We start from the raw sequence: 21,516 nt of genomic DNA on the forward strand, positions 1-21,516 counted from the left end.
AGCAGGTCAGGAGCTGACAGGTGAGCAGGTGGAAGAGTGGAGGCCAGTCGACTTCCAGCTGAGAAAAGAGAGCCCGGAAAGCAGCAAAGGGCTTGCCCAGGGTCTGGGGTGCGTGCGGGGGTTGAAGGGGGGGAGGCGGGGCTAAGGTGGAGTCCAGGTTACTGGCACCTCTGTTCCATGGCAGCAAGAGTCAGATGGCCCAGGCTCGCGCACTGGGAAGGTACCGGTGCCCTCCCATTGGCAGGGAGCCCAGGGGCGCTGATTTCCAGGCAGGGGTGCAGGCGGGGGCGCGGGGCCCTTCAGACAAGCGGCAGCACAGGCACAAACGCCGTGCCTGGTCCTGGATCAGAGCCCCCATGGCCGACCAGCTCCGCCCCGGACGCGCTCAGGACTGTGCACCTTGAATCCAGCACCTACCCCGGTTCTGCCTGCTCCCAGCCGCCGAATTCCGGGGGAACTCCTCTCCCGTCACCCCCAGACAGACCTGCCAAGCCTCTTCTCCATCCACAGAAGGCAGGCCCCCCTGATCACACCTGCAGCCACGCGAGACAATTCTTCCAGCTTCTAGATCCTCTGCCCCAGGGACCCGAGTCCCATCCGCCCTCACCCCGCAGCGGGAGCAGCTTGTCCAGCCCTCGGGGTGCTGCAGGGAGTGTGACCCCAGAAAAGGCTGCCGCAGGTCTGCGTCCACGCTTGTCCCAAAGCCCGTTTCCGGGATCGGGAGCGGGAGCGTGGGCTCCGGAAACAAACTCTAGGAGCTGCTGAGAGCTCGAGGGCCAACCCAGGCCCGCAGCCCGCGCACAGGAAGTCCTGCCGGGCACGCACCGCAGGCGGGTTCTGACACCAGAAGCGGGAAATCAGGTGATGCAATGAGCGCCCGGCGGTGTGGACAGGCTTCCTCAGCGCAGATGCGCTCAGCTCCCAGGATCCCCAAGGGACCAGGGCCCCTCTCCAGGCCTCCCGCACCCCTGGTGAGCTTGGGGTGCCCTGTTTGTGCACCAGCACCCCGTGCCCCCCACTATGACGGAAGGGCGAGGCCTCATGCTCTCCATCCCCCTGTGCCGAGGCTGCTGAACACAAGGCACTCTGCCACATTTCAGGGACAAGGAAAAGATGGCACTCACGCCACATTAGCGCATTCTCTACTTCCCTGCCCGTCCGCCTTCCCCGGCCATCTGCACACCCGTCGGTCCACCTTTCATCCACCTGTCCGTCCTTGCACAGTGTTCAAATCTGTGAGGGGAACCATTCTCCTTTTTCGTCGTCTCCTTTACCCCCTTCAGCATCCCCTTTAAAAAGCAATCGCAGCGGACCGCCTCCAACGACCTTGAACACATTCTTCTCTGTAGCTCCCTCTTCCCCTCGCCACTGCCTCCTCTCCATCGCCTCATCCGTTTGCTCTTACAGGACGCGCAACGGGAGGCCCAGCCCTGGGGTGTGAGGGCCGGTGAGACAGTCCTTGCGGAAGGAGCTCACCAGCCGTCGGGGGTACGGGCTGGGGAGGGGAAAGGAACCACGTGGAAGAGGGGAGATGGGCCCGAAATCGCGGCTGCGTCCAGGGGAGGGAGCGACCAGGTCTGCTCTGGGCGAGGGTCTGCCACGACCTGCAAGGCGATTCCCAGCTTTCCCGAAGCCGATCCCTCGCCGGTGGGAGGCACAGAGGAGAGCAGGCCCAGGACTTTAAACCAGCCTGCTGCATGGAAGGACCTCGGCATGGTATATAACCCAGGGGTCCTCAAACTTTTTAAACAGGGGGCCAGTTCACTGTCCCTCAGACCGTGGGAGGGCCGGACTATAGTTTAAAAAAAAAACTATGAACAAATTCCTATGCACACTGCACATATCTTATTTTGAAGTAAAAAAAAACAAAACAGCAAAAACACGCGCACGTGGCCCGCGGGCCGTAGTGTGAGGACGCCTGGTGTAATTAATGAATTAAAAAACAACAACACAAAAACTCTGGTTTTGGAGCCTTTCCCCCTCATCTCCACCGTCTCACTCAATACCCACAACACCCGCCGGAGGCCGGTGCCAACAGGATGCCCATTTTACAGATGAGGAAACCGAGGCTTGGAGAGGCTGAGTGATTTGCCCAAGGGGAAGCCAGGAGCAAAACCCGGAGGGACTGGCTCTGCCTGAAGCCTCCGTGTCCACTTCCCCCTTCACGGCAGGCAGCCTCCGACCGGGCGAGGCTGGAGCGGGCACTTCAAGGAGGTGGGGCGGAGGAATCCATCATCCAGGTGCCCCCAAAGGCGTTGTGACCTGGTTACTAACCCCAGCGCGCCTTCCCATCCTCTCCCAGGTACGGCCCCCACATGTCTCAGCCGGACCGCCAGAGCATCCTCCTCCCCCAGGAGGAAGGAGCGGGGCGCCACTTCGGAAATGGGGGCTCCTTCCGCGACGAGGGGCCGAAGGAGAGAGAGCTCCCGAGGCACGCGGTACCGGCGATCACAGAGCCAGGCCCGTGTGTCAGGGTGAGGTGACCGAAGCCGACGGCCCGAGCCCTGCAGAGCGGCCCAGGCAGCCAGGCCGAGAAGTGAAGAGCCACAACCCAAGCTGAGTTGCGAGACATCACCAATTCCGAAAGCCATTCTCGGTCCGTCCCATAAGGGTCAAGAGGGGACTGTCCCTTACCTCCCTCCTCCAAGCTCGAGGCGGCAGGGAAGGCCGGTGCTCGGGTCCCTCCGGAGTGCTGAATGGACGCGTGTGTGTTCAGGTGAAGGGCACCTAAGTCCCAGGAGTCTGCAAACAGATACGGAAAGGACAGAGAATGATTGGCACCCACGTCCACATGAGATAGCTCATTCCCTTAAACAATCAGCAGTACCCGCCCTAGCCGGTTCGGCTCAGTGGATAGAGTGTTGGCCTGTGGACTGAAGGGTCCCGGGTTCGATTCCGGTCAAGGGCATGAACCTGGGTCACATTCAGGAGGCAACCCATCAATGTGTCTCTCTCACGTCGATGTTTCTCTATCTCTCTGTCCCTCCCCTTCCCTTCTACTCTAAAAATCAATGTAAAATACCCTTGGGTGAGGATGAACCTCTCCCCGCCCCCCCCCCAAAAAAATAAGAAAAAATAAGAAGTGCCTGTTTACTACGAGCTAAATGAGAAGCAGAGGGAGAGCTGACATTTACTGAGCAACTGTGCTGTGTCAAGTACCGTGATGTACAGTTAAATACACGAAGCCATTTAGTCCCATGAGACGGGGTTTTGATGGCTCCGTATGTCAGAGAGCGCGTGAGAGGCGAGGCCAGCACTGATGGCCGGGTCTCCCGCCTCCCTAGCCTCCCCCATCCATCCTCTGCCCCTTCCCCCCTAAAGCTTGAGTTCATCCGATTCCAGGAATTCTGGCTGGGGGGGGGGGGGTCGGGGATTAGAAACATCGCATCCCTTCATTCTGAGGACGGCCTGTCCCAGATGCCCAAGGCATTCCACAGGAGGCGGGGCTTATGGGAACCGGGGAAGCTGTCTCCGATTAGCTTGGTTGTAACTTTTATCTGGGCCCCACACTGTGATCTGCTAACACGCCATCCGTGCACATCGTGAACTGCTCAGGGAACAAACAACTGCGTAGCGTCCCCAGGGGATCATCGAGGCAGCTGCAGGAGGCGGCCAAAAGGGGCCAGACGGCCACCCCTAATCTTATCAGCACTGCGAGGACCCCCTAAGACACCCCGGAGCAGGACCAGGTGCTCCGCGGGTGAGCTCTGACACGGACTTCTCTTCTTCAAGGGACGGTGTGGCGCCCCCAGAAAACCACACTGTTACATCACCATGGAGGGATCCTTCCAGACCTCCATCCTGCACCCCACCCCCCGCCCCCCCGCCATCCCCAACTCCACAGCATCTTGGAAGCCAAATCACCGAGCAGATGGGACTCCCGTGAGCACAGGCTCGGAATAAAGAAGACTGACAAGTGCTGGAGGGGGATTTGCCCTCCAGTCTGGAAACAGCCAGAGAAATGCCCTGGCCCCAAGGGCAGAGGCCCGGTGGCCCGAATTCCCCACCATCACCTCCCTCTCCGCCAGGAAAACTGCGCCATCATTTGCTTCTGTGAGGTCTCTCCCTTGGGTTGTCGGTGTCATGGGGACCTACAGCAGCCCCTCCCGTCAAGGGCTGGTTGGACCCATCGCTGCCCAGAGTGCCGGTTCCCAGCGAGAAACGGGGGACCCCCTCCCTCGGAGAAGGCCCCCTGGCTGACATCGAGCTCAGAAAGATGCCCTCCTCGCACACCCACGCTCCCACGTGGGCAGCCTCCCTCGCTCCCAGGCCTCATGCCCCGAAAGAAAAGGCGTTTTCCTTATGGTCCAATGCACTGGCTTCGTGACCCCAAAGGGGAGCCCGCTGACTGTGGGCTCGTGGTCAGGCTGCCCAGGTTGGCATCCCAGTTCCACTGCAAACGTCCTTGGAGGAGCCCGAGCAAGCGGCTCTCTGAGCCTCAGTTCCTCATCTGCAAGGTCTGTTCCCAAAGCAAGAACCTCTGCACAGCTGAGCACAGGGCCTGGCACGTGGCCAACGCTTAGGAAGGTCTGCGATCGGCAAACCACTGAGGCAAAGTGCCGGGGCCCTAACTCTTGGTCTCTTCCCTGTAAGGAGGGAGAAGGTCTCCCCTCTCCCTGTGTCCCCGCGATGACTGGGTCAGCGTCGTGGCTCAGGACACGGGGCGCAGGAGCAGGAGAAGCCAATGAGAACGGAGCTGAAGTCTGGGGTCTGTGGCCGCCGGCCTCGGCTCCAGGCCTGAGGGACCCTCCTTCTCCGTTTACTCATCTGCAAGAAGGAGCCGATGGCACCCCTTGCCATCTCCCAGGCCAGCCGCACGGGACCGTGCCGGCGGGACACGCGCCGGAAACGGGAAGGTGCGAGAGACACGTAGCAAATCCTAACGGCAGTGCCACTGACAAAGCGGCCCCGGACAGGACACTGTGCTGAGGACTACCCTCCGGGACCTCACTGAGCACCCACGATGACCCCAGGAGGTCAGGAGGTCATGCCCATTTCACAGACGTGGAACGTAAAGCTCAGAGAGGCCGGGGAGGCCGCCTGACACCCACCAATGTGCGGTTTGCAAGCTCACCCCCACCTCCTTGTACGGGGGGCAGCAACAACCCAGAAAGTCAGCTCTTGCCGAGAAAAAAAAAACCTCCTTCCAAGGCAGCCAAGTCGATTAATGTTTTTAATTAACGTTTTAAACCACGGAGCAATGTTCCGTGGTAATTAGGGAACTAACATTTCTAAGTTTCTCCCGGGAGCGGGCCCAGCCGGAGGCTCGCTGCCAGAGCCCGGGGAGGCGGTCCTGAGCGGCCAGGGCGGGCAGAGTGGGAAGGTCACCGCCCCACGGCAGTGCCCCGCGCCTGGCAGGCTGTCTGGTAGCTTCCCACCCAGAGAGACCAGCCAGGGAAGAAGGAGACTGGCCCAGCGCAGGGTCAGGACGAACTGGGCCCCTCTTCCTCGGGATCCAGCCAGCCCAGCGGAAGAGGGAGCAGAGTGGGGCGACACGCAGCCTGTCCAGCCCTGAGCTGCTCCCGGGCCCCCCGGCCTGCCACACTGTCCCGGGACAGGGAGGCCCCTGCTCTGTGGCTGACAGACAAACCCTGCCCTTGCACCTGAACCGGGGGACCCCGGGCTTTCTCGGATGCTGACAGGTAGACCTAGCTAGACCCCCAAGATCCCAGGAGGAGAGAGGCGGAGGGGGGCCCAGACACAGGCCCCTTGGCCATTGTGTTCAGGGATCTTTCTCGCGCTGCCAGGGTCTTCCTTGTTCTATTCCTCCCCACGCCCCGCAAGGCAGGGTGGCAATAGCTGCTTTCTCCCAGGAGAAGGTGAGGCGCCGAATGTGGCATACAGGACTGAACCGTCAATCACCAGCACCACGGCTGTGAGCAAGGCTGCCTCACCCTCGGGGCGGTGGCCTTGAATGGCACCCACATGCCACCTCGGCAGGGGGGCCAGTGGACACGTGAACAGCCAAGACCAGCCGCCCGCCCCACAGGCAGGGGCCCTGGCTGTCGGCAGCACAGACTGGGGCAGCCGTCAGATGAAGGACTACGTGTTAACTCCGGTTAGGAAAGTGCCGTCCTGTCCGCAGGAATCTTGACCTGGAAACCATTCAAACATCAGCTGCTTGCTGCAAACAGACCGCGGGGATGGAGGAAGGTACCTGAGGAGCAGAGGGCAGGCTGGGCCCCCTCCTCGCCCAAGGAAGACCCCGGGGGCAGCCCCAGCCTTGGGGTGTGCTCGCTCCCCCAGAGAAGGCCCTGGGAAAGGGCAAACACGGGAGGGTCAGCAGAGCCTGCCTCACGCGCTTGCCCCGACTCTGAGATCCAACAGGCCTACGTGCACCGGAAACAGGTGCCGACCCAGGACACAGAGCTCGTCCCGTCAGCAGCTGTGCACCCTGGGCAGGCCACTTGACCTCTCTGATCCTCCTCTGTAAGTCAGGGCCAGTCAGAGCAGTTACCTCCCAGGATTGGGGAGAGGACGCCCTGTGGTGCACGCAGGATGCTTCGCCCAATGCCTGGCTCACAGCAAGTGCTTGGTTAATACCTGTTATTCTTGGGGTCTCACGGCTGCCATTACTCCCACTGAGGGGCAGGCAGGCTAGATAATCCTGGATTTGAATCCCAGCGCGGCCCTTTCCTGGGAATGCGGCCAGAGACTGATTGCTTGACCTCCTTACGCCCCAGTTTGCTCGCGTACGAGCCGGGGGAGTGACCAGCAGCCACACTGGACCACCCGGGATGGCGGGACGCGTAGTAAAACAAGCGGTGCGGCCTGCGCCTTCCAGATGGAGAACCCAACCCGACCCGAGGGACGTTCCCCAGAGCAACCGGCCTGCTCGCCTCAGAAAGGTCAAGGTCAGGAGCAGCCCAGGAACCGCTCCGGGATAAGGAGCCGTGGCCACTGAGCACAGAGGGATCTGGCATCAGGAAAACCCAAGAGGCCATTACTGGGACAACTGGTGAAATGGTGTGTGGCCTGGGGATTAGATAACACAGTTGAAGCAACACTCAATTGCCTGAGTTGGGGAAGATTTAGGGATAAAAGGGCACGTCCACAACTTACTCTGAAATGGTTCAGAAAAAAAATGGTGTGTGCGTGTGTGTGTGTGTGTGTGTGTGTGTGTGTGTGTGTGTGTGTGAAGGGGGTTGGGTGAAGAGCGGGTTAACAATGGTGAGTCTGGGTGCACAGCAGCTCTTTGAACCACCCCTGCCATTGTTTCTGCCCGTGTGAATGGCCCGGAGCCGAGGAGCAGGGTGGCAGTGACAGACCTAAAGGCCTGAGTACCCACTATCCATGCGAGCCCCAACACAAGCCTTTCTCACAAAGGCCATGTCACCTTCTGCAGAGATGCGATGATTTCCTGGGTGGAAAACTACAAAGGGTAACCCTGAAATCTAGTTTGAACCACCACCCCTCCCGCCACGAAGAAAGACCAATGGATGGCTCCGTGTCCCTGCACCCCAAGGCCAGGCGTGGAGGGCCCACCCCCACCCCCCGGCCAGCCATCCAGCAGCACGCCAGGGAGCCACCTGGAGGAGGGCAGAGGGCAAGGGGGGGCTTTCACGTGAGCCAGGCAGTGTCAGGAGCGCTGCCTGCATCTGCAGTCGCGTGATCCTCCCAAGAACCCTTGCGGCAAATGCTACCGTTATTTCCATTTCGCGTTGCAGGAAACTGAGGCTCGAGGGAGGCTCTCGCCTGGGGTTTTATCTGGAAGGGGGGTGAGCTGGGATTTGGGCCCAGAGATTTCCACGGACAAAGGAGAGGCAGGCGCTTGGGGCCCACGAAGCAGCCAGAACGAAGACCAGCCCGTCGCCTGGTGCTGAGTCCGCAGGCCCAGGAACACCGATGTCTCAAATGCAGCAGGAAGCTGTGGGGTGTGGAGACCCCAGCTTCCTGTCTGGTGTTCCCCCACCAGCACTGCCCCAGCACGGTACACAGAAGGCGCTCAATACTTGCTCACAGATGCGCTCACAGACTTACATCTTCTTTTCCAAGAAGTTCAACCACACACGGACGACACTTGGGAGACCCAACAAGCAGAGGACGCGGGTGTCTTTGGGGTAGAGAAAGGGGGGTCTGGGGACAGGGATGGGTAGGACTCTCCGTTGAAAACTACCTCATCCCTCCTGGGTTTGCCTTACGAATGCCTGGCCTGTTCAGAAAGCTGTCGCTGTTTGTGACACAAAGGAGAAAAAAGAAATGGAGCTGTCACTGTGGGAGCCGCTCTGAGTGGGAGGCGGCGAGCCATTCCACGTTTGCCATGGTGAGCGCCTGGTGCCCCCCTGTCCCTTCGTGACACCCACTCTCCAAGGTGGGGGGACGAGAATGACGAGAGACCCGTCACCCTGGAGGGCGTTGGATGTGATCACCACGAGACCAGCCGCAGGTCCCGAGACGCCGGAGCGGCTGTGACAGGGACTTGGGGAAGCCGCCCAACGTGCAGGCAGACCTGTCCTGCTGTGCTTCACACGTGTTACATGTCTTCAAACTCAAGACAATGTCTTCCTGAAGGCTCCGAAGACAGTTCACGTGTTTTAGCAATAAAGCATTTTTAATGAAGGCATGCACCTTGTTTTTTTAAGGCATAATGCCACTGCACACTTACCAGACTAGTAGAGTGTAAACATAACCTTTTTTTCTCTTTTTTCCCCCTAATATATTTTTATTGATTTCAGAGAGGAAGGGAGAGGTAGAGAGAGAGAGAAACACCAGTGATGAGAGAGAATCATTGATCAGCTGCCTCCTGTACGACCCCACACTGGGGATCGAGCCTGCAATGGGGCATATGCCCTGACCGGGAATCGAACCGTCGAACCATGACCTCCCGATTCATAGGTCAATGCTCAACCACTGAGCCGTACAGGCCGGGCTAACATAACTTTTCTATGCATGGGCGGGGGGAGGGAGGGGAAAGACCAGACATGCATGTGACCGGCTTTATGGTGACGCGTGCTTTGTGGCAGTGGCCTGCAGCTGAACGGGCGATGTCCCCAAGTGTGCCCCGAACCCTACCTGGCACGGTTCTCTGACGCCAGTGTGTGCAGGAACTGGGTGTGCTCTCATCCCTGCCTCAACCCAGCAGGCAGGCGGGGACTCTTACCACCCCCGGGCACAGCTCAAGAAACCAAGGCCGAGGACGGTTAGAAAGTGCCCACACTCTCCGAGGAGGGCAGCCATCTAGCCCCGGACACAAACGGGGCTCCGACACCCTACACTTCCCCAGGAGGCAGCGTGAGGACCCACCACTGTCCCATGAAGAAAGACTCGGAGTCAGAGACTCCTGGGCTCCTGGGCTCCTGGCCAGGCACCCCTCGAAGCTGCACGCGTGGGTGAGACGGCATCCATCCAGCAGCTGCATGGGGACTGAAGGCGTGAACACGCAGGAAAATGCTTTGTGAACCGTGAAGTGCGTGGCTAAGCCTCCCATCAAAACAGAGGGTGTGGTGGCCGCTGCGGGAGGAAGGCGGCTCTCCCAGAATCATGGAGGCCTTTCACCTCCACCTCAAACTTTCCTTTTTGTGCCTACACTCACAAGCCACTTTCCCTCGCAAGCCACCTCCCACCTCCCCTCCTGCCCCAGGGGTGTCACATTCGCGAAGCAGCCCCACAACCTCCCTTCCTGCCCACACAGGTCTGTAAACAACTCGCCACACGCCAGGCTCACAGGCACGTCCTGGTGGCCCGGTGCGGAGGTGCGGGGCTGGTGGAACCGTGAACTGTGGTGGCAAACGCTCTGCAGAGAGTCCAGCGCCCGCCCTCCTGTCCACGTCCAGGCCGAGGGGTGACCGTACATACAAGTCCTTCCCCACGCAGGCCTCATGCAGAGGAAGGCGGGGGGGAGGGGGGTGGACCGGCAATGGCTGGGTCTCTCAGATCTGGAAATCTCTGATTCTATCTCCTCTCTGCTCAGTCTCTACTTCCTGAACTGCAATGACAGCTCATTTACATACAGGAGGGGGGCGGGGGCGACCATGCGGTTGCTTAGACCCCGGGCTGTAGATTTGGGGTGACTCAGAGAGGAGAAAATGTGTATTTTTCAGTCAGCTCAATTGAGTGGTGTCTCCAATTTTCCAATCGCTTAGCTGATGTAAGGTGGCTGGGCCCTGGGACCCCGGGGGAAGTTCCAGGCTCCTGGGAGTTGAAACGTCAGCGAGCAGAAGCTAAGCAGGGAATTTCCTGCCGCGGACAGGTGCACCAACAGGTGGCTGGAGGGAGAGTCCCCTCCCCGAGAAAAACATCCCTTACCCATTCACTCTCCATCTCAGTGAGTCATCGTCTCGGGAGCCAAGGAAACACTGCGTCCAACACTGCCCCAGGGTCAACCACCAGGAAGTCACGCCCCCAGAATGAAGGGCGCCTCTTCCAGGAAGCCAATGGTGAACACCCCCTAGACGAGCAAAGCTCAAAAACAAAATCATCGCTAAAATAGGAAGTATGTGCTGGGTGAATTAACTACGCTGCTTCCAGAAAGCTTAGGCACCCCATCCCCCCCCAAAATCCAGGGTGCCTATTGCGTGCCGGGTGCCAGGGATAAAATGGTGATCACGCAGGCATATCCACCCAGCCACCATCCAGAGCAGCGGCTGACCGTGCTGGCGGAGGATGACCTCCAAGACAATGACCTTGCTCAAGATCCAGCATCCTTCCAGGGGAGCCCGCATACAAAGATGGACCACACCTCGTCTCAGTTCTGGAAAATTCTGAAGGGCCATTCGAGCCCCAGGGCTCCCATGAGGTTGGCTGGGGCCTCTGATGGGGGACATGGTCACAACTAGACTTCTCCTTCTGCCTAGTCCTGATCTCTTTCCCCTCCGTTTCACCGACGACGTGGATCCCAAAGGCACCCCATCATACACCTCCGGCCTACTCGTCTGCATCTCAGCATCTGCTTCCCAGGGACCCCAACCAGCAGGTAGAAGGTGCTTCTGAGTGATGCTCAGGCCCCGTGGAAGTCCTGGGACCAGGGTGGCAATCAGACCGTTTCTAGATGGGAACTGCTTCCTGGGAGCGCCCTCCTGACCATGGGGCTGAAGCCCGAGTTCAAGGCCACTATGATCAATGGATGAGACCTGGGGAGCCACAAATACCTTTTTTTTATTATTATTATTATTATTATTTTATTATTATTTTTATGTGTGGATCAGTCCAAGATCCCGAAGATAGAGGCTCACGTTCCTCATTTTTGTCCCCCAGCACCTACTCCAGGAGAGGAGCTGAAGAGAACGGCTGCTGAGTGATCAGCTGATGAATGGGTGAATGGACAAAGAGATGAAGAAGTCGTGTCTAAAGCGGCCAGGCAATAAGCGAAAGGTAAGGATGACTGGGTACAGGTGAAACCCTGCAATCGCATAAAGCGTTTAATCACAGTTCTCAAGAAACACTGGCGATGAAGATGACAGCTGAGCTGCTCGTGAAGAACTTGCTAGAGAAGGTGTCCTGTGATGAGCAGCCGGAAAGAAGGGAGGGAACGGAGGAAGGCTGGTAAAACAAGAGAAGCGAGATGCTAGCATTAGCCACCGCATTCAGACTGCGCTCACCCGACAGGGCATAAATAACACCCCATCACAGACAGCCCAGCCATGCAAGGGGCGGGGGGCGGGGGGTGAGCCGTCCATAACCATCACATCTGACGCCGTGAATGTGGGCTATGACATACCCAGTACCAGCAGAGGCGGCAGTCCATGGGAGGTCCTGGACGTAGGACTGCCATTTGGGGACTTGAACCTACAGTGATAGGAAGTCATCGGGGTCATGGAACAGAGGGGCTAGGTGACAGCTAGTAAGCTAAGCTTCAGAACTGATGGAAGACTCCTTAAATCATCCATCCCTTAGGTTTGGGGCAGGTGCTTCGAACCCCTAATCTGCTGTGCTCCTGCAGCGGGGCGGGGAACTTGGGGACATGCCCAGAGCTTCCATTCAACAGCAGAATCAACCCTGGGCAACCCTCAGACCCCGGCCTCAGTCCCCCTAAGGAATGTATGTACCCTGGGGGCCACCTCATTCAGGCACCCGTCTCGCCCACCCAGTGCCCTCATTTCTGCGGGCGATGCCCAGGACACAGGAGTGCTGAGGGCAAGTGGAATCAACAGGAGCGTGGTGTTTGTGCAAACAAGAGGAAGCGGTGAGGACAGCGGGAAAGGGATAAAGTGTGCCTGGGACAAGGATGACACCTGATGTCACAGACACGATTTGTTAAGCAGTAGAAAACACAGATGCCTTTGGCCGATGACTACCCATCCCTGAACTGGGAGCATCTAAAAGGCTAAATGCTGGGGCCATCGGCGGTGACAAGCCAAAGAGCCGACCTCCAGGGCCAGCCAGGATGCCCGGTGTCCGATTGGAGGCCCAAGTCACAGGGAGGCAGTAACGCTCACAGCTGAGCAGACAGACTCTGCAGCCTCGCACCCTGGGCTCGGTCGAAGGCTCCGCCCCTTCCTTCCTGCGTGACCTGGCCTAGGTAGAGCCACCTCCCCAGCCTCGGCCTGTCAGAGTGCCTGGAGGCGCTGGGCACCGGCCAGGCCACGCACCGGACACATAGCTGGTGCTCACAGCAGCTGCGGGTGCTGTTTAACCATAGGCTCCAGGTCTAAGACCACCCAGGCCTAGTGTCCAGCTGCTCAAGCATCTCCTGTGAGGCCCCTCCTGGGGGGAGCCGGGGTGGGAGTGGGGGGGGGGCAGCAGAGGGCCATAGCTCCATTGTAAACCCAACAGCTCTCCTAGAACCATTATCTGTAGAAGGCCTGCTCACAGATTTCAGTTATGCCCAAGGGGGTTGAGGGCTTTAGGAAAGTATGATAACGTCCAACGTCCGTGCTCTCATTTTAATAAAGAAAAAAATGAGGCCTCCAGAAACCAAGGGGCTCGTCTGAACTCACACAGCGGGGCCGCGGCACAAAGACGCAGCGAGGGATCCTGGCTCACGCACAGGCCACCCGTCCCAAGGCTGGAGGCGCTGGGTACCTCCTCTGACGTCTAACACTCGAGGGCAGGAGACTCCCACCCTGGGGGTGGGCACGTGGTGACCCCAGGTGCTTGACACCCCAAATGGAAGCCCATAAGTCCTTGCCTTCAAAGCCGGGTTTAAAGACCAACAGGGATGTCAAGAGGAGAAGCAATCCAGGCAGACGGAGTGTGACCCCCTCCACTTCCCTCACGAGGGACCGTCTCCCCTGAATGACCTCCCAGAGCTGGGCGGGGCCTGAAGGAGGGGCCCTCGAGGCATGAAAAGGAATCGGCCCACAAACATTAGGACCGAGAGAGGCAAGGATCTAAGGAGGAGAAACCAGTCCCTTCCGTATCGTGAAATCACAGCTCCCAGATACTCTGACGGGTCTTATCCAAAGTTACGCCTGAGTCTCCATCTGCCCACAATGTACACCCACCCAAGCAGTCATTTCTCTCTCCCCGGGTAGGGAGGACAAAAGAAGAATGAGACTTCTCACAAGTGAAGATGCTCTCGAGTGACCACGGGTCAACTGTCAACCCAAGAACCGGCACACACAAAGCAAGGAAACCCCAGCACGGAGCACAGATCGATCCCACAGACACCGCTCGTAACGGTCGGTCCTCCCCAGCCTCCCCAGTGCCGGGCGCCGGCGGCCTTTCTGTGTGATCACTAATCCTGAAAGGCAGCGGTACTGTCCCCGGGTGACAGATGGGTAAAATGAGGCTCAGTGAGTCCCCAAGACACAGCCAGATCTGAAGGTGTGCTGTGTGCAGAGTCCTGTGTGAATAGTAAGACCTGCAGAGCGAAGGCCCTTGCCCAGGTCCCTCCTGCTTCCCCCCACACACCCTCTTCTATTTCTAAGGGCATTAGGTGTGACTGAGGTTGATTTTATTCAACAAGGAAGACACAGATAGTCCAGCGTGGGAGGGGTGCAAGCAACATCAATGCCACCATCAGAAAGTCCATACAGCCTGGCCAGTGTTGTATGTGGTTGAGCGTCGACCCATGAACCAGGAGGTCACGATTCGATTCCTGGTCAGAGAACATGCTGGGGTTTTGGGCTCCATCCCAGGTAGGGGGTGTGCAGCCAATTGATGATTCTCTTTCATCAGTGATCTCTCTCTCTCTCTCTCTCTCTCTCTCTCTCTCGCTCTTTCTCTCTCTCTCTCTCTCTGAAATCAATTAAAATATATATTTAAAAAGAAAGAAAGAAAGAGCCCGGCCAGTGTGGCTCAGTTGGTTGAGCATTGTCCCATGGACCAAGAGGTTGCTGGTTTGATCCCCAGTCAGGGCACATGCCTGGGTTGCCAGCTCAATCCCCAGTGTGTGTGTGTGTGTGTGTGTGTGTGTGTGGAAGGGGAGGGTGGACTGGGGGGGAGGAGCATGCAGGAGGCAACTCTCATCGATGTTGCTATCTCTCCCTTACCTCTTTCTAAAAAAATCAATAAAAACATTAAAAAAAAAAGAAGAATACCCATACAGGGGAGTCCTGTTCCAGACAAGGGTGGGAAGACAAGACCAGTAAGATTTCTTCAGCAAGACAAGAAGGTAAGATTCTGTAAGTCTAGAGTGAAATTCCAATTATTCCCTCTGTGTTGGATTGAAGGCATTTCTACAAATCCTGGGCTGTCAACCTCAGGCTTCCTCAGGGACAGGCTCTGTATGTCCATCCTGGCTTCTCCCAGCGAGCCTCGGCCTTCCTGGGGAGGAAGGTCCCAGCTGGAGAGCTGGGCGAGGACTCGCTCCAAGGCACCAGCAACCGACAGCCGCGTCAAGCAGGGCGAGAGGGGCCTCCGACCCCCCAGGATGTGGTGAGTCGAAGCAGCAAGAGAAAATCGGAGAAAGCTATCTAGAAACAGCACCACCAGCAGAGAGATGGAACAGGAACCTGCAGAGTCTTTTCTTCTTTGTTTGATAGCTAGGAGGCCCCAAAATAGCTGCAAGAGTTACGTCCCAAAGCTCCCTGGAGAAAGAGCCTGCCTTGTCCAGAAGACAAGTCTACGAGGACAAGTGTGGAGTCTGAAGTCATGAGACTACAAAGAGGTAGCTCAGATGCCCTAGCTGGTTTGGCTCAGTGGATAGAGTGTTGGTCTGTGGACTGAAGGGTCCTGGGTTCAATTCCGGTCAAGGGCCCTGGTTGAGGGCTTGATCCCCAGTGTGGGGTGTGCAGGAGGCAGCCCATCAATGAGTCTCTCTCATCTTTGATGTTTCTCTCTCTCTCCCTCTCCCTTCCTCTCTGAAATCAATAAAAATACATTAAAAAAAAAAAAGAGATAGTTCAGACTCCACGTGACAGTGTGACGATGTGAGCAAGGAGCCCGCTGCTTCATCCCAGCCTTCAGACTCTGAAGCCAGTGTGCTCATGAGCATGTCACACAAAGGCTCCGTTTGGAAGCTCGCTCGTTTTAAATAAAGGCTGGCTCAACCTGGAAGCATGAACCTGGCCGGGGCCAAAACCAGCGTTCCCAAAGAGAGTGGGTCAACGAGCCGGTGAAAAATAAAATCTGTCCTCACTAAGGATCAAACATATAAACTTAACAAGAGACCAATTGCATCTATTGAAGTACACTGAGTGGCCAGATTATAATGATCTCTGAACAAATAATAATCTGGCCACTCAGTGTATATCCTATATAATAAAAGACTAATATGCAAATTGTCCCCTCGACCAGGAGTTCGACCAGCAGGCAGGCCGGCCAACCACCCACGTCCCTTCACCCTGACCAGGCTGGCCAGACCCCACCCATGCACGAATTCACGCATTGGGCCTCTAATAAACGCTGAGTGGCCAGATTATTATGATCTCTGAACGCATAATAATCTGGCCATTCAGTGTATGATATTTGAAGGTAATAACCCACGGTGCGGATGAGGCTGTGGTGAAACTGACATATCCACATGTGGGTGGTGACAGCATCAACAACCGTATTTGAACATGATTTGGCAATCTGGGGTCACGGAGCCACAAATCTGCGCCTGTTGGCTCAATAATCCATCTGCTGAGATCGTGTCCAAAGGATTTCCCAAGAAGAGAAGAATACGATGCACAAAGATGTTCCTACTACCTGCCAGTATTACAGCAAATTACTAGGAAACTTCATTTGCAATGACAGAGCACTGGCTTAGACTAGGATTTATTGATCTGATGAACCATGACCCGCTCTTTAAAAATGATCATTAATAAGGTGTTTAACAAAATGGGGGGAAATGCCTAGGATATAATGTCAGATGAAAGATTACAAAATATCCCCTACACCTATGCCTAACTATAATCGTTAAGTTAACAGAGGGGCAGGTATGCCATCAGAAAACGATCTGATTGGTTGGGGGAGACGATTGATTTCATTTTCTCATCCATTTCCATTCTGCGTGTACAATAAATGACAACTCTCTTGATGTTGATAATGACGACGAGGAGGATGATGGTGATGGCGGATTTTTATTGGTAAAACCTCACTAGCGTGTAAGGAAAACGATGGGCGGAACTCTGGGGCACCAGAAGCAGAACTCAATGTGAGAAATGATCAAAAACTTCAGCGGCATTTGAAGATCAAGGCAGAGGAACGGGATCTCTAACCAGAGAATGGAAACTGCAGTCACCCATGGGCTCCTGTATTAGCGACGTCAGCCCTCCAGGCCCCACGGCGCATCCGGCGGTATCTGATCATCTGAGCTGCGTGAGATTCAGCCTTCCTCCTCCCCGACACACCCACGGTGCTCAAACAGGAACAGAAAAACCCGGATCTCTGTATATTTAAATGCCCAGCCTCCTAAAACACAAAACTCTGCGGAGAGGCCTAGAAATAATTTAAATACTGAATTTCCTTTTTAAAAAGGCAACTTGGTCGGTTTCTACACGTGGCGCTAGGGGGTCCTATGGAACTTTCATTTTCTATAGGGGCGGGACCAGATGGGATTGCCAGTGTGGACAGAAATCCCAACACACAGCTAGCCGGGGGCAGGGGGTAGGGGCAGTCAAGTCAGGGGGTCAACACTTTGGAATCACATGTGACCCGAGTCCAGTCCCAATTCTAACTCTACCAGCCCTATAGCTTCGGGCATGATCTTTCACCCCTGTGGCCTCGATTTTTGCATCCATAAAATGGGCACGTTACAGAATCTTCCTCATAGGGGTGTGGTGAGGATTAAGAGAGATGTGCGCACTCAGCGTAGCGCCTGGAAGTCGTGGGGGCCGGGGGGGGGGGGGCACTAACTGGTAGCATTCTCCCTGACTCTCATTCCCCGGCGTGCAGGATGGATTTGGTGGCCTGGTTCTCTAGGTGGCACCTGTGCGTTGGGCAAGGACGGGGTACACGCACAAATGATCCCCTGCAGCTCAACCGGGGTCCCCTTAGGACCACCTGGTTGTTTCCGGAAGCCCGGTGGCTCCCAGCACAATTTTATCAGCTTCCCTGGGGAGGGAGCCCTTGGCGCTGCTATTTTTTGAAGCTGGTCCCACTGTGCCACTGCCTGGGGCCCAGCTAACGCAGGCGCAAGGCAACCAGTCATTTCTCCTCCGAACCCCCCACTCCCGAGAGAGTGGGAGGCGGCAGTGTTTCCTCATTTACTGAGGCCACAGTTCAGTGGCTCCTCCTGGAAGCCAAGCGCCGTCTGGGTGACTGGCACACAGAGAGGGCTTCCCCACTGGCCGCCCTCCTGCTCAGCCCAGTGGTTTCCTGCGAAGCAGCAAAGCAGGCCAGATGGAGCGATCTGCCCCCAGAGGCCCCTGGGAAGCACCTGGCCGACACGGGCAGTAGCGCTGACACGTCAAGGGCGAACACAAGTCCCTGGGGCCGTTCCTGCCCAGCCCTGCCCTCCTGCTCACGGATGAAGCGCAGAGAATCCCACCTGTGAGCCCGAGCGCCTGCAGACCCTCATCTGGGAAATGGGTACAACCTCCCCTGCAGGGCTGCTGAGATGCCATGTGTCCAGTGCCTGCTCTCCCCCGCCCCCCACCCCCCTGCGCCCCCAAAGAAAGGCTCTCAACCAACATGGCAGGCGCTGTGCTTGGCGTGACGTCCCACTGAAGGGAGACATAGGGGACCGCTCTTCCTGGGCAGATCACTGACCCTTCACTCCCAGCACACACGCGCCCAGGCCCTGCTACGTTTATAAACCTACAATTCCAGGCTCTAAAGATCGTCTGGGAGAGCCCGTACCTGCGGACGGGATGGAATTCCCTTCTATATGACGCTCCTAGGGCGGCCGTTACAAGTTCCCACCAACGAGGTGGCTTAAAACAACAGACATCGATTGGCTCACGGTTGTGGAGGCTGGACATCCAAAATCAAGGTGTCCGCGGGGCCACATTCTCTCAGAATGCTCTGAGGAAGAATCCTTGCTCGCCGCTCTCCTGGCTTCTGAGCTGCTGGCAATCCTTGGTGTTCCCAGGGCCTCTGTCCACGTGTGTGTGTGTGTGTGTGTGTGTGTGTGTGTGTGTTTGTGTGTGTGTGTGTGTGTGTGTGTGTGTGTGTGTGTGTGTATGTCGCCTTTCTCTTATAAAAGCACTACTCACTAGCCTTCGAGCCCACCCTACTCCAGGACAACCACATCAGCATTCGATGCCAGCCTCACAGGCCCTGTTTCACAATAAGGTCACATTCACGGTATGGGAGTGAGGACGTGGGCGTACCTTTTGGGGGCGCACATCTCCACCCTGGGTGTCTGCCGGACCTTCCCGTGGTTCTGACAGATCCAGAACTTGTCCCCAGCCGCCACATGGAAACCCCTATGTGATCCGTCTGTCCCACCAGCCAGGTAGCCCTCCCACCAACATTTCTCAAGCTCCCCTCTCCTGGCACAGCTGCCGGCTGAGCCCCAACAGGAACAGAGGAGGATGGCACCGAGAGGGTCACAGGATTCCCGGGCCTTCGACCCCAGGGGGCCCTGGCAAGGAAGCACCCAGCACCCCACAGGCACCGATCACCATGAGCGGCGGTCAAGTGACCGGACAGACCCGTCCCGTCCGTGAATGAGGCCCGGGGGCGTGCGCAGACATTTCCCAATGACCTGGTGTGCGACCTTGGGCAAGCGGCAGAACCCCTGGGAGTGAGGTCACTGCCTCACCTAGATGCATACACCTGAGAACAAAAGGCGTCTTCAAGTGTCAGCATACGTCTTTAAGGCACGAGAAGGCCTGACCAGGTCAGCTGCCCTTCCACAGGCGATGTCTCAAAGGAGGCTGGGGCAGCGTGGGGCGAGCGCTCCCTGGGTTGGCCTTGCTCTCGGCGGGGCCACGGAGCATGCTCTGGACCCAGCTGGATCGAGCCCTGTGCTAGGGCTGGACGGGGCATGGACGACCCTGTGGCTCTGTCTGATGAAAAGCATCCTGCCTCCTCGGGGCAGCTCCCACCCCAGCCCCTGTCATCTACCCTCCTTCCCACTAATTGTATGGCCAGCCTACTCTGTGCACCAAACTGGGGTCTGGGGGATGGGTCAGAGGGGAGCAGGCAAATACCCAGCCTCATGGCACTAATCCCAGCGTCCTCTCCTCCCTCTCTCCCTTCTCCTAGTCCCCCCCCCCCGCACCCCCCACAGCGGATCCCCCTTCTCCCAGTTCATTTCTGGCCTTCCCCCAGAGGCCCCAAGTCCGCTTTGCTATTCAAAGAAAGGCCCTGCCCTCCTCCTGACCTCTCCCTTTGTCACAGTGGCTGGACACCCATTCCTGTCGGAGCATGCAGCCCGGCAGCCTGCAGCGGTCCCGGGAGCCCCAGAAACACTCCTGCCCAGAGGAGCCGTCAGGGGTCCCTCCTCTGGAGCGGGAGTCGGGAGGATGCACTGCTGGGGGGAACTGCCTGGGCTCAGGGGCCCCCGCTGGAGGGAAAGGACCTGAGTGTGTCCCAGGGAGAAAGGAAGAAGATACGCTCGGGTTCCCACCCGCAGGCTCTCCCTGCCGCGAGCCTGAGAGAGACAGGAAGCCAAGAAAGGCAGGAGGCCCAGGACTCCGGACCTGGGCTGTCCAGCGGGGCAGCCACGAGCCAGTGGGGGGCTATTTCCGTTGTGGAACATGCAAATGAATTCCCATTAAACGCGCAGGTGCTCCATCTCAAGTGCTCAGGAGCCACCTGTGGGGAGGGGTGACCGCGTCGTCCTGGGCAGGTTACAGGACACCCCAGCCCCACAGGAAGCTCCACGCTGCGCCAGGGCTGGCCCTGGCCGTCGGGAAGGGGGACGGAATCCGCCCCACCCCTTCCATGGCCCAGTGTACCCCCAGCTCCCCAGCGGGGTGACGGGAAACCCCTCCACAGGGAGAGAGGGCTCACTGCTCAGAAATGAAGAAACGCCCCGCAGGTTAGAGACCTGAGACGTGAGGCCCCAACGCAGCTCTGCCCCCCCCCGACCAGGTGTGTGGCCCCGAGCGAGCCGGGGCTCCTGGAACGCCCCCACTTTCTCAGCACCTTTTCAGGCCACGGAGCGACTCCACAACCCGGGTGAACCCAGCACCGTGAGGTGGCAATACTTAGAACAAAACCACGGCTGAAGCCTGCCTTCTCCGAAACGCTATTATTACCCTGCTTTTCTCGTTATGAAAACACCAGCGATACGGAGCCACCAGAATTTAATGGGCCTCTCAGTAATGAAATTTAATTTAACACAAACCAAGCAAGCTACCCTCTCGGCACGCCTGCGAAACCCCTGGAATGGGAATCGCAATTAGTCTATTTATTGTGACATGCTCTCTGGCTGGCTGCCCAGGCCTGACTCTGCAGGAACGTCAGGGGGACCCTTCCGAAACGCAAATCCAATCACTCGGCCGCCTCCCTCGTCCCCCGAGGAGGCGTCCCCGGGAAGACACAATGGAAGCTCTTGAGGGCCTCGGTGACCCTGCTCATCCCTCTGAGGCTGCCCCTGCCTGGCCCCGTGCACGGCTCTTCTGGGTCTGCGGCCCCTCCCTGCCTTACCCACCTGAGCAATACCTTCCAATTCGGGCTCAAAACCCACAGCAGGCTTCACCCCTTTGGGGAAGTGCTCCCACGGGGGCCTGACCCCGCCCTCCTGGGTGACCTCTCTGTGCAAGCCCCCGTTGGCACGGTCCATCCCACCAGTGGGGTCCTCCAGGCCCCTCGCCTGGCTCAGGGCCTGGCACAGGGGCGGCCACCCCCTGGGACTCCCCACAAATAGGAAGAGAGCGGAAGCAGACGCAATGGAGAGGCCGCTGCCAGGGGCCTGGACACTCAGCTCCAATGGGGCCACGGGCAGCCGGGGAATCGCTCTGGAATGACCCGAACTGAGTGAGTGCTGCCCCTAAGGCATCAGGGGACAGGCAAGAGGACAAAGGACAAAGGACAGGCTCCTGGAACCCAGGACGGCCACCCGTGGGGTGAGCAGGACTTCGTCGTCAGCAGCCTCCCCCTGGTGACAAATGTGCTTACTCCCCCCAGCTTTCTTTAAATCTGTATATATTACTGATTTCAGAGAGGAAGGGAGAGGGAGAGAGAGAGAAACATCAATGAGGAGGGAGAGTCATTGGTCGGCTGCCTCCTGCACGCCCCACACTGGGATCGAGCCCACAACCGGGGCATGTGCTCTGACCCGAAATGAAACCCACGTCTGGGAAGGCTAACTGGGAG

The 21,516-nt window shown here is 57.7% G+C and overlaps 1 long non-coding RNA gene across 1 annotated transcript in view; it reads right to left on the reverse strand.

The window, feature by feature from the left end:
* The window catches only part of LOC114234105 (uncharacterized), a 198,727-nt gene that overhangs the window by 136,427 nt on the left and 40,784 nt on the right, over nucleotides 1–21,516 (reverse strand). Inside the window, exon 2 of the long non-coding RNA XR_003620308.2 lies at nucleotides 2,635–2,742. This is a non-coding gene — a long non-coding RNA (uncharacterized LOC114234105). The remainder of the gene's footprint in view (nucleotides 1–2,634; nucleotides 2,743–21,516) is intronic.

Source organism: Eptesicus fuscus, chromosome 19, assembly GCF_027574615.1.
Source record: "Eptesicus fuscus isolate TK198812 chromosome 19, DD_ASM_mEF_20220401, whole genome shotgun sequence".
NCBI lineage: Eukaryota > Metazoa > Chordata > Mammalia > Chiroptera > Vespertilionidae > Eptesicus > Eptesicus fuscus.